The following is a 10,390-nucleotide window of genomic DNA, read 5'->3' on the forward strand; positions in this document are numbered from 1 at the left end:
ATATCTCTCTATCAGTGTTATAGAGGGCGAACAATTTATGAGTTTGCCCTGCATAAGCTTTATGCAGGGTAAAACGGATTTATCTGGGTTTAGACCCCATTGGGAGTTGGGCATCTGAGTGCTAAAGACAAGCACACTACTGTGAGCTGTTTTCAGGTAAACTTGCAGCTTTGGGACAAGTGATTCAGACCCTGGGTCTGTGTCTGGAGCCAGACAGGAGTGTCTGGCTCAGCAAGACAGGGTGCTGGAGTCCTGAGCTGGCAGGGAAAACAGAAGCAGGGGTAGTCTTTGCACATCTGGTGGCAGCTCCCAAGGGGGTTTCTGTGATCCAACCCGTCACAAGAGTACAGAACCCTTTGTAGATATCTAAGATCACTTACTTTGTAAAGATTGTTCTTTGCCTGTTTTTCATAGACATCTAGGGCCAAAATGTTCAGAAGTGGCTACTGATCAAAGATGCCTCAAGTTTTGGGTGCCCAATTTCAATCACCAAAGGCCTGATTTTTTAAAAAGTTTGGAGGATCCACTCTTCCCATTGACTTCAAGGGCCACTTTTGAAAATCTGACTACCTTTTTTCTAGCTTTTGTGCTTTAGATATTTATGATGTTTTTATATTTTAATAGGATACTGTGCACTTAATAGATAAAAGCCTTAGCTGCCAGACCCTCACACATGTGACTAGTATTTACTCATGTGAGTAGTCTCACAGAACAAGTCAGACTTGGCCACACATGCTCATTTTTATAGTCTTTTGTGGCCTGCTGTACACTAGAAATTGGTCAGTTTAACTATGTCAGTCGGGTCTGAAATATCCACACCCCTAAATAGCACTGTTAAGCCAACCTAAATCCCCATGTAAACAGCACTAGGTCAATGAAAGAACCTAGCTACCTCCTCTTCGGGAGGTGGATTACCTACACCGATGAAAGAACCTGTGCCCGTGGCAAAAGTAGTTTCTACACTGAAGTGTGCCGCTGTAGCATTTTAAGTGTAGACAAGTCCTATTTCTATTCCATGTCCTGTATTTCCAAAACTTTGATACTGTACATATTTCAGTTTCTGCTCTTTAGTATCTAGGAAGCAAAAGTTTTTACAGTTAATATTTTTTCTGACTGGGATTGGTTAATTCCATTCTTAATGAACCATTCAGAATATTACATCGCTGTTGCTATAATCACTCTAAGGGTATGTCTACACTACAAAATTAGGTCGAATTTATAGAAGTCGATTTTTAAGAAGCAATTTTATACAGTCGATTGTGTGTGTCCCCACTAAGCGCATTAAGTTGACGGTGTGCGTTCACAGTACCATGGCTAGCGTCGACTTTCGGAGTGTTGCACTGTGGGTAGCTATCCCACAGTTCCCGCAGTCTCCGCTGCCCATTGGAATTCTGGGTTGAGCTCCCAATGCTTGATGGGGCAAAAACATTGTCACGTGTGTTTTCGGGTACATGTCATCAGTCGCCCCTCCCTCAGTGAAAACAATGGCAGACAATTGTTTCGCGCCTTTTTTCCGTGCAGACGCCATACTACTTTCAGCAGATGGTGCAGTAGGACTGCTAACCGTCGTCATCCAACCACCGCTTCCAGTGCAACTCTGCTCTCCTGCTCTCCTGGTGCCATGAATCCACCTCGCAGGTCCTCTCATCGTTCTTTATAAATATCTGTCTCAGTGTGACAGTTCTGTTTGTTTCTCCTTGATGAAAACCCGCCACCTTGGTTGACTCTACTTCCCTGTAAGCCAACCTCCCCCCTTTGATCACCCCTTTCAGAGGCAATAAAGTAATTATTGTTTCAAAATCATGCATTCTTTATTAATTCATCACACAAATAGGGGGAAAACTCGCAAGGTAGCCCGGGAGCAGTGGTTGAGGGGGGAAGCACTGGGTGGGGTGGTGGATGAGGGGAGGAGGGAAGGACAGTGCCACACTACAGTTCAAAACTTATTGAATGCCAGCCTTCTGTTGCTTGGGCAATCCTCTGGGGTGGAATGGCTGGGTGCCCATAGCCTCCCTATCCCCCTCCCCCCACACACGTTCTTGGGTGTTTGGGTGAGGAGGATATGGAACTTGGGGAGGAGGGCGGGCGGTTCCCATACAGGGGCTGAAACAGCGGTCTGTGCTCCTGCTGCCTTTCCTGCAACTCCCCCAGACCGCTGAGCATGTCGGTTTGCTCCCACATTAGGCTCATTAGCCTCTGGGACAGAGATGATAGGGGGAGTGTAGAAACATTTGCAGCTGCGTGAGGGGAAAAAAGGGAGAGTAGTACCCACAACGAGCCAGTTCTGAGAGCGTGCGGAGTTGGTCGATGCTACGCCTGGTTCATGAGACAGCTCATGGTGTCCGACACCATCAGGTGGTCCAGAGACATTTATACAGAACACATCACAAGACACTGCCAATACCACACTGAGTAACTGAGACCACTGACCAAGGAAATAACCCACTTCCTTCCCTGACGAACCAAGGGACACACCCCACCCATGTACTCATTCGCTACACCGATACTGACTTGGGCTCCTTATACATTCCATGGGTGGTGTACCCGAGCCCACTTATCCACTGACACTTGAAAAACTCTTACACCCCAATCTGGGTCTATGCCGGTTATGTGATATGTATGTATCTCTTCACCCTTGCAACCGACACCTATAATCCCTCGTAACCCAAGCCTGACCCCAGATGTACAGTACCTTCCCTCTTAATTTGTGTATATTTAATTTTAAACATTCACTTTAAAAAGATATTTTTTCACACTGAATCAAGCGATTCACATTACATAGCACATGTGTTTCACCCCCCCACTCCCACCGTGTGGCCAGTATCAGGGAAGATCCCTCTCAGCCAAAGGCGAACAGCTCCACCCACCACATGGCAAAGGCTTTTAGAGTACCTCCAGGAGAGCTTCATGGAGATGTCCCTGGAGGATTTCCGCTCCATCCCCAGACACATTAACAGACTTTTCCAGTAGTTATACTGGCCGCGAATGCATCCCAAGTCTTCAGGGCAAATTAAACATTAAACACGCTTGCTTTTAAACCCTGTATTATATTTACAAAGGTATGCTCATCAGAGGAGCCTTCTCCGGCTTCATGGTCCAGGAGCCCGCTTTGGGAGGGTTGGGAGGGTATTGGCTCCAGGGGGATGAATAGTTCCTGGCTGCCGGGGAGAAGGGATTTTCTGCTTGCCTGCTATGCGCTTGCCCGCTACACGGATTTTTCTCCCCATGCAGCAATCAGATCCAGTACCTCTCGTTCGGTCCATGCTGGAGCTCTTTTGTGATTCTGGGACTCCATGGTCACCTGTGCTGATCAGCTCACCATGCTGGCCAAACAGGAAATGAAATTCAAAAGTTCCTGGGGCTTTTCCTGTCTACCTGGCCAGTGCATCTAAGTTGAGAGCGCTGTCCAGAGCGGTCACAATGGAGCACTCTGCAATAGCTCCCGGAGGCCAATACCGTCGAATTGCATCCACACTACCCCAAATTCAACCCGGCAATGTCAATTTCAGCGCTAATCCCCTTGGGGAGGAGTACAGAAATCGATTTTAAGAGCCCTTTAAGTCAACAAAAATGGCTTTGTCGTGTGGAAGGGTGCAGGGTTAAATCAATCTAACGCTGCTAAATTCGGCCTAAACTCGTAGTGTAGACCGGGGCTGAGAGAGCTTATTTTTCATCATCATAGAGCATTTGGTCGCCTTATACGCTAACAGCTGGGATTCAGTGTAATGAATTTCAAGTGGATGTCAAAGGGGGGAGGGGGGAGAGATTGCACGTTAAGCCATGAAACAAGAATAACATGGTCATTACTTTATTCTAGATGTGACTTTCATTGTAGAATTTTTATTTTACTGAAAAAATCTATTCTGAAATTATTGTAACCCCTATATCAAAGTTCACAAGCACAAGTATTGAGAATGGGTATAATACAATTGAAAATCTAACAGAAACCAATAGCAGTTATTTTGGAGAAATTCCCACAGAGAATTACATTTCCAAATCGTGTTTTACAAAATGACAGAAAAACAGCCACTATATAGAGAAACTGGTACGATTATAGTTCTTTACACTTCAAATGCACATTACAAATTACAGCCATTCGTAATGCTGATTTTTCTCAATAATAATGTATAAAGGCAAGGGAGGAAATACAGCACCTTTAAGGATAAATTAAGGCAGCTGACAGTAGGAGGACATGTTGGGATCACTTCCTATATGTGGAAAGACAAGGGTCTTTAAACTTTCTCAAACTTCAAAAAGATTTGGGTTTGTTTCTTACTTTTACTCATTTTGTCCATACCTAGAGTTCATTGGGATTAGTTTGGATGGGTTATTCTTATGTTGCTCAAAAGCCTAACAGCATGCAAAGACGGGTACTTCACATGAAGTAAAAATACAGTATTTACATTTGGAAGTCCACAGGTGGTGTTACCAAGGAGTTGCACTTGTATTAGAATCTAGCCCCCTGCTGATAGTCACTACTCTCTCAGCCGTTTCTGTCTGTTACTTGGGGAAACTCCACTTGTATCCCAATACACTCCTTAGCAAAGGCTGAAACTCATTACATTTAGAGTTCTCCATCCTGTATAATAGATTGTAAAATATCAGGGATTTTCCAGTGAAAGGAGTTCTTTATTTGTAATCATAGGAAGAATGTGCACTGGGAAAAGGTATATAAGTAACTAACTCATATATATTACAATGGTTTTTAGAGTACAAACTGTTTTTCTCCATTAACTACTCAGGCACTCTGAGTTAGCTTATTGATGATTTAGGTCAAGAGAGGAAATGATTCCTTTCTTAAATTACATAGGACATCTATTAGATAAAACCTCTCCCAGCCTTTTCCTTTCCCTTATTCTGGATTTTTCTTGCAATTGTTCTTTGGCTGGAGATCATCATTTCCTTTCTTTTTCCTCACCACAGGGTTTGACCTTGCCCCTTTCCTAACAGCATTTTTTAGAGGAGTGAGGAGAGGTGTGCAGAGTGAAAGAAAATCTTTGTACTTGTCTAATGCCCTGTCTATACTGCAATAATAACTATTAAGCACAATTCTGAAACTTGATTATAATACAACTGAAGTTGGGTGAAATTTTTTCAGCAAATAGTTTTTTCACTGAAAAATGCAGTATCAGTCGACCTGAAATTATTCCCATATTTGTGGATGGATGGCCATATTTAAAGGATGATCCTGCTTCACACCCTGGAGGCACACCACTATGAAAATCCCATTCTAGCAGACCTGTGGACCGTAACATGAAGAAGAATAGTAAACTTTCTACATGCTTACCTGACAAATTCCTATCTTTGAATAATAAGGTCCACAGATCTGGCCCACCCTGGAGACAGATGGATCCAGAATAGAGATAGAAATTGACATCCATTTTGGATTTGGGTTTGTTGTCATTAAGTGGAATTTGCCATGCTATACAGTAGGAGAAATTATTATGTTTTTTCCTTAAGATATATTTAACACAGTCTATAATTTAGGAAATAGATTTGAATTATCCTAACTTCCACAGTTCTATTTCGGCTTGAGGAAACTTCAGGAGTAGAGCTTGTGGGGAATTTTCCATTAGAATGACTTTCTGATGGAAATTTCACTTCCCACAAAATAAAGATTCTCCATAGAAAAATTTCAGTTTTGCTTGAAAATGTTGATTTTCTCTTAGCAAATCATTCCCAGCTCCCTGGCTCCCCTGCGTTTCAGCAGCCTACCATCAGGCAGCTGAGGAGCCTGGGTTTCCAAGCTCCCTGGTACTGTGGCTGCTGGTTAGGGGTGAAGCCAAGCTTCTCAGGGAAAACAGTTTGTTTCAGGAACATCAAAGAGTTCCCACTATGGAAATATTCTGCTGTTTCCAAGAAAAAATATTGCAGAATTTCAGTTCTGTGAAAATGTTCACGTTTTTTGTTTGTTTGTTTGTTTGTTTTGGGGGGTGTCTTGACTTGGGATAAAAAAAACATTCTGAAAATGCAAAAATATTTGATAGAACTGAAATTCTTTCCACAGCCAGCTCCACTCTGGAAGCAGGGCATTCCCCTGCTGTCACAAATAGGTCTGGTTCTGCCCCCATTGCAAGCAGGCTGTAGTAGCCTACTGTAATGGATCTGTGAATCCTATTACTCAAAGAAAGGACATTTTCAGGTTAGCACAGATACATTTCCTTATTCTCTCCTTTCCCAGAGCTGGGGTCATAGGCAAATGCGGCCAGGTAGTAAGAGCCTCCACTGCAGTCGCAGCAGCCTCTCCCCAACGTTTGCGGTTGCTCCTTGTAATCAGACAACTTTTCTCCCCTTTATGGTATTTCTAGGCATATCTCATCCTTCAAACTTCAAAGATTTTTTAATCCAGTATTGTATCAAGTACTTACTGAAATCAATGTACATTACATCCACCGGATTGTCTTTGTCTAATACACATGTAATTATAACCTTTTAGATAGCAAGTGTGACCTGATCATTTTATTAACCTGTGTTCCTTGTTGCTCATTGGGTTCCCTCCCACAACTGTTTATACATAGATATGTTAGTTATTCATTTTAGATTTTACATGGGACTAAAATTAAACTCACTGGATCATAATTTCCTGTCTCCATTTTTAAAATGTTTTACAGCATTATTGTGACCAGTAAATCTTTAATTGCTCTTAAATTATTTCTTCCAAGTGTTGTTGGCCTTTTCCCTTGTTTGTTTCACGTGTTCATTCTACATTGCTGATTTGCAAATTCACCACAGAAAAACTGCCTGCATTGGAACACAAGTTAAATATTATCTTTAACCTGTCTGTGATATCATGACCTTCAAATATACTCTTGCACCTTCTGCTGATACTTTGGCATGGATGTAATGCTTCCTGCCAGATTCTGAAGGCCCTGAATATTTCTCCATACTGAAGAGTGCAATAAGCAGTGTATTGTAATACAGATTTTGTTTGGTTTCCTGTAACATTTCACAAACTGAAGCTTTGTGCCTATCATTTTAAAACAGTTCTACAAACCTGTCTCTTTGTCTAGTCCAGAATCCTGGCTCCTAATCTACTCAAACAATGGCAAAGTTCAGATGAGGGCACAAATGTCACAGCTCAGACCTATGTCTGTAATGGAACTCAAGATGAACCCCAAATCAAAACCTTACGAAATTTCTATTCACCCGTATGTTTCTACCTCCCCTCCATATGTTTCTACCTCCCCTCCAGCTATGTATACCACTCTCATTGCTATAATATTCAAGTACCTGACCTTGGGAGAGTTTGAATCTGGATCCGAATTCAGGGGCTGAGGTCCATCTCTAATTTGGTTAGATGACAGCTATTCCAATTTGTTTCAGAGTAGCAGCCGTGTTAGTCTGTATCCGCAAGATACAGACTATTCCAATGTTATCTTTCATGTAATCCTCATGGGTCTCTAAAAAAAGAGTTTCCTAAAAGCACTAAGGGCAAGAATGCCACAACTGAGGCACAAAAAAATCCCAAATTTCTAAACAAATTTTTAAAAATCATTTCCCCCTTCTACAGAAATAACATTTTCATGACTTAAGTTCTATACGTGTTCTGCTGTTTAACATATTTAATTTTTTTAAAGATTACATTATTTTAACATAACTACAGTACATCCAAAAGCCATTCTCCTGCAAGCAACATCCTGCCATTCATTTGACTAGTGAACATAACCACTAAGCAATACACAAAATCTTATCTTGCAAGATATTCTGGTGAGCAGTAAGCAAGACAGTGCCCAAAGCACTCCAGACCTGGGGAAGAAAACCTTTATTTGGTTGTTTGCTTTTTAGATTGGAGACATTTAAGTGGATTTATTCCACACGAAAGATGTAAAATCACAAACACTGGAACTTGATCCTCCTTCCAAAGAGTAAGTACAGCACAAATGCAACTTCCTCGCATTTATCTGCAAGCTGCACCTGCCTCGTGATAATAAAAGTAATTAAATGCTATGCTTCAGGACATAAACTGATAATATATACCGATCTGACTATAAGCAAGACATTCCTGCCCCCATGCAAACCATTGTACTGTTTGGTAGCTTATTATAGGGTGGATTAGATTTTTCTGACAGATTTGTTATTGCTTGGAACAGCACCTCTGTTTGAGTGGATTGAGAGCCAGGGTTCAAGTTCACCTACACGACATTAATAGTTAACAACCAACCTAGGAAGTTCTACAATCAGATGGTTCAAAAAATTTCCACTTTCCCTACAGCTAGAATACTTCACTTCCTTGTGAATAGTGTGTTTTTGTGATTTGGATACCTACCTACTGGAAATTGGACTGAGACTTAGACTATCATTATAGGCAGAGTAGTAGCTCCACCCCATATTAAGGTTGTCTGACACTTCCCATTATAAGACCCTGTTTTCAGTTTCTTAAATCTGTGCCAAATTAACTATGTGGGCTGAAATTTTCCATGCTGGGTGTCTGCCTCAGGCTGAACAGTTTTGGAAAATTTCAGCCAAAACAGTTCAGCTTTTTCTGACAATGAGGCTAGTGGAAACAAATGTTGTTTAGTACATGTTTAATTCCGGTGACCTTTTCTTTGAACAACCACATCTTCCCCCCAGGCTCTGCAACACAAACTTGACATTGTGGCCTTTGTGTCAGAGATGTGCCTTTTGCTATCCCCAGGAAAATCCCCCCAAATCTGGCCAAATTGTAAGCCTCTGGAAAAAAAAAATCAGAGTTTGTGCATGCTCAGAGACTTTCAATTTTAACAGCCAAAATCTCTGAACAGTCTGTCTTCGCTGAGCATGTTGAGCCTCTCACAGCTGTTCCTGCTGACCAAACGGTGCATGCTGCATTCCCTCATGCCTCCTATTGATGATTAAACTGTGCATATTCCATCCCCATAAGACCAATTGAGCATGCTCCCTCCAGCCCATGGCTACAGGGGTGAAGCCAGACTTTCCCTGTAATGACTATTCCCAGCTGCTCTGGACTGAGGTGGAGCCAGTCACTGGTATTAAGCAGGAAGCCTCCCTCTCCTGTGCTCTCGGTAACCCCAATGCTGATAATCAGGCAGTGTGGAAGAGGAAGCCACCTGATTTGAATGCAGAGAGTGCATAAGCCAGACCAGAGTGAAAGGAAAAGAATAGATTGTGACAAGGAGTCTTGTGATATGGGGACTGGATGAGGAGAGGAAAGTGGGACTGGGGCTGGCTGGGTGAGGCGACTGGGACTAGGAACCAAGGAAGAGGAAGCTGGACAAGGAGAATGGGGGCTGATGAGGGAAAAGGGGGACACTGGGACAACTTAGATCAGCTAAGGAGCTGGAGGGGAGTGGAAGAGTAGGACTGGCTGTACAAGGAGACTGGGCCTAGGAGCCAGTGAGTGCAGGAATTGGGGTGGCAGAGAGGAGAAACGTCTGACAAGGAGTTGGGGTGCAGGGAAGGAACTGGGACCAGCTAGGAAAAGATACTGGAACAATGAGCCAGAGAGTGGGGAGACAAGTGAGAAGCTGAGGAGGAGATGGAAGGGGAGACTGAAACTGGATGAGGAGTCTGAGGAGAGAAACTAGGACTGGGAACTAGTGTGGGAAGAAAGGGAGACAGATTGGATGATGAACCAGAAGGGAGGAACTGGGGCAGCTGGGAAAGGAGACTGAGACGGGGTGTGGGGAGGAGGAGAGACTGGAAGTCAGGGAGGACATTGGGAAAGCAAGCTCAGCGAGGGAGACTAGGACTGAGATGGGGAGACTGGGACAAGGAGAAGGAGCCAGAAGTGACGAAGAGACCGTAGTGGGTCAAGGATGAAGCAAAAATGTCTGTGCTCACTAGAGTATGCTCCCCTCCAGAGGCTGGAAAGGAACCCAAGATTCCCAAATTTCAACATTCCTCGGCTATCAGCAAATATCTGTGAAACTCAGTGGCAAAGTGTGTGTCGCTTCCCCCTCTAATGCTGGGTCACATAGACAATTACAACCCACTATTGCTGACAGTTACTCCATTAGCTCCATTAGCTCTGTGTGGTGGACCTAAAGGTTCCAACACTGCTGATGACCCACACAGATGTCAATATGATGCCACATGGTGGAATTTCTGGGGGGGTTTCAGTTTGCTTTTTTAAAAATCTAAGAAATCTCAGACACCACACACACCTCTGTGTTAAAATAACATTATTAGGGTTGCAAGTCAAGCATTCAGAAGTTAGGAAATGCCAGAATTAAGGTTATCGGTGCAATTAAATTAATATAATGTTTGTGAAGCATTCAGCTGCTAAAATGCTAAGTGCCATAGAATGAGGAAATTAATAATTCTGTCTATAGAGCCAGGTTAGAAGCGCATACAGTAAATAATGCATGGGGGCCACATGATGAAATGTGAGGGGAAAACAAATTATGGAATAGCTGCTCATTATCTAAGAACCATTCAACCTGTGCACAGA

Source organism: Chrysemys picta, chromosome 1, assembly GCF_011386835.1.
Source record: "Chrysemys picta bellii isolate R12L10 chromosome 1, ASM1138683v2, whole genome shotgun sequence".
NCBI classification, from domain to species: domain Eukaryota; kingdom Metazoa; phylum Chordata; order Testudines; family Emydidae; genus Chrysemys; species Chrysemys picta.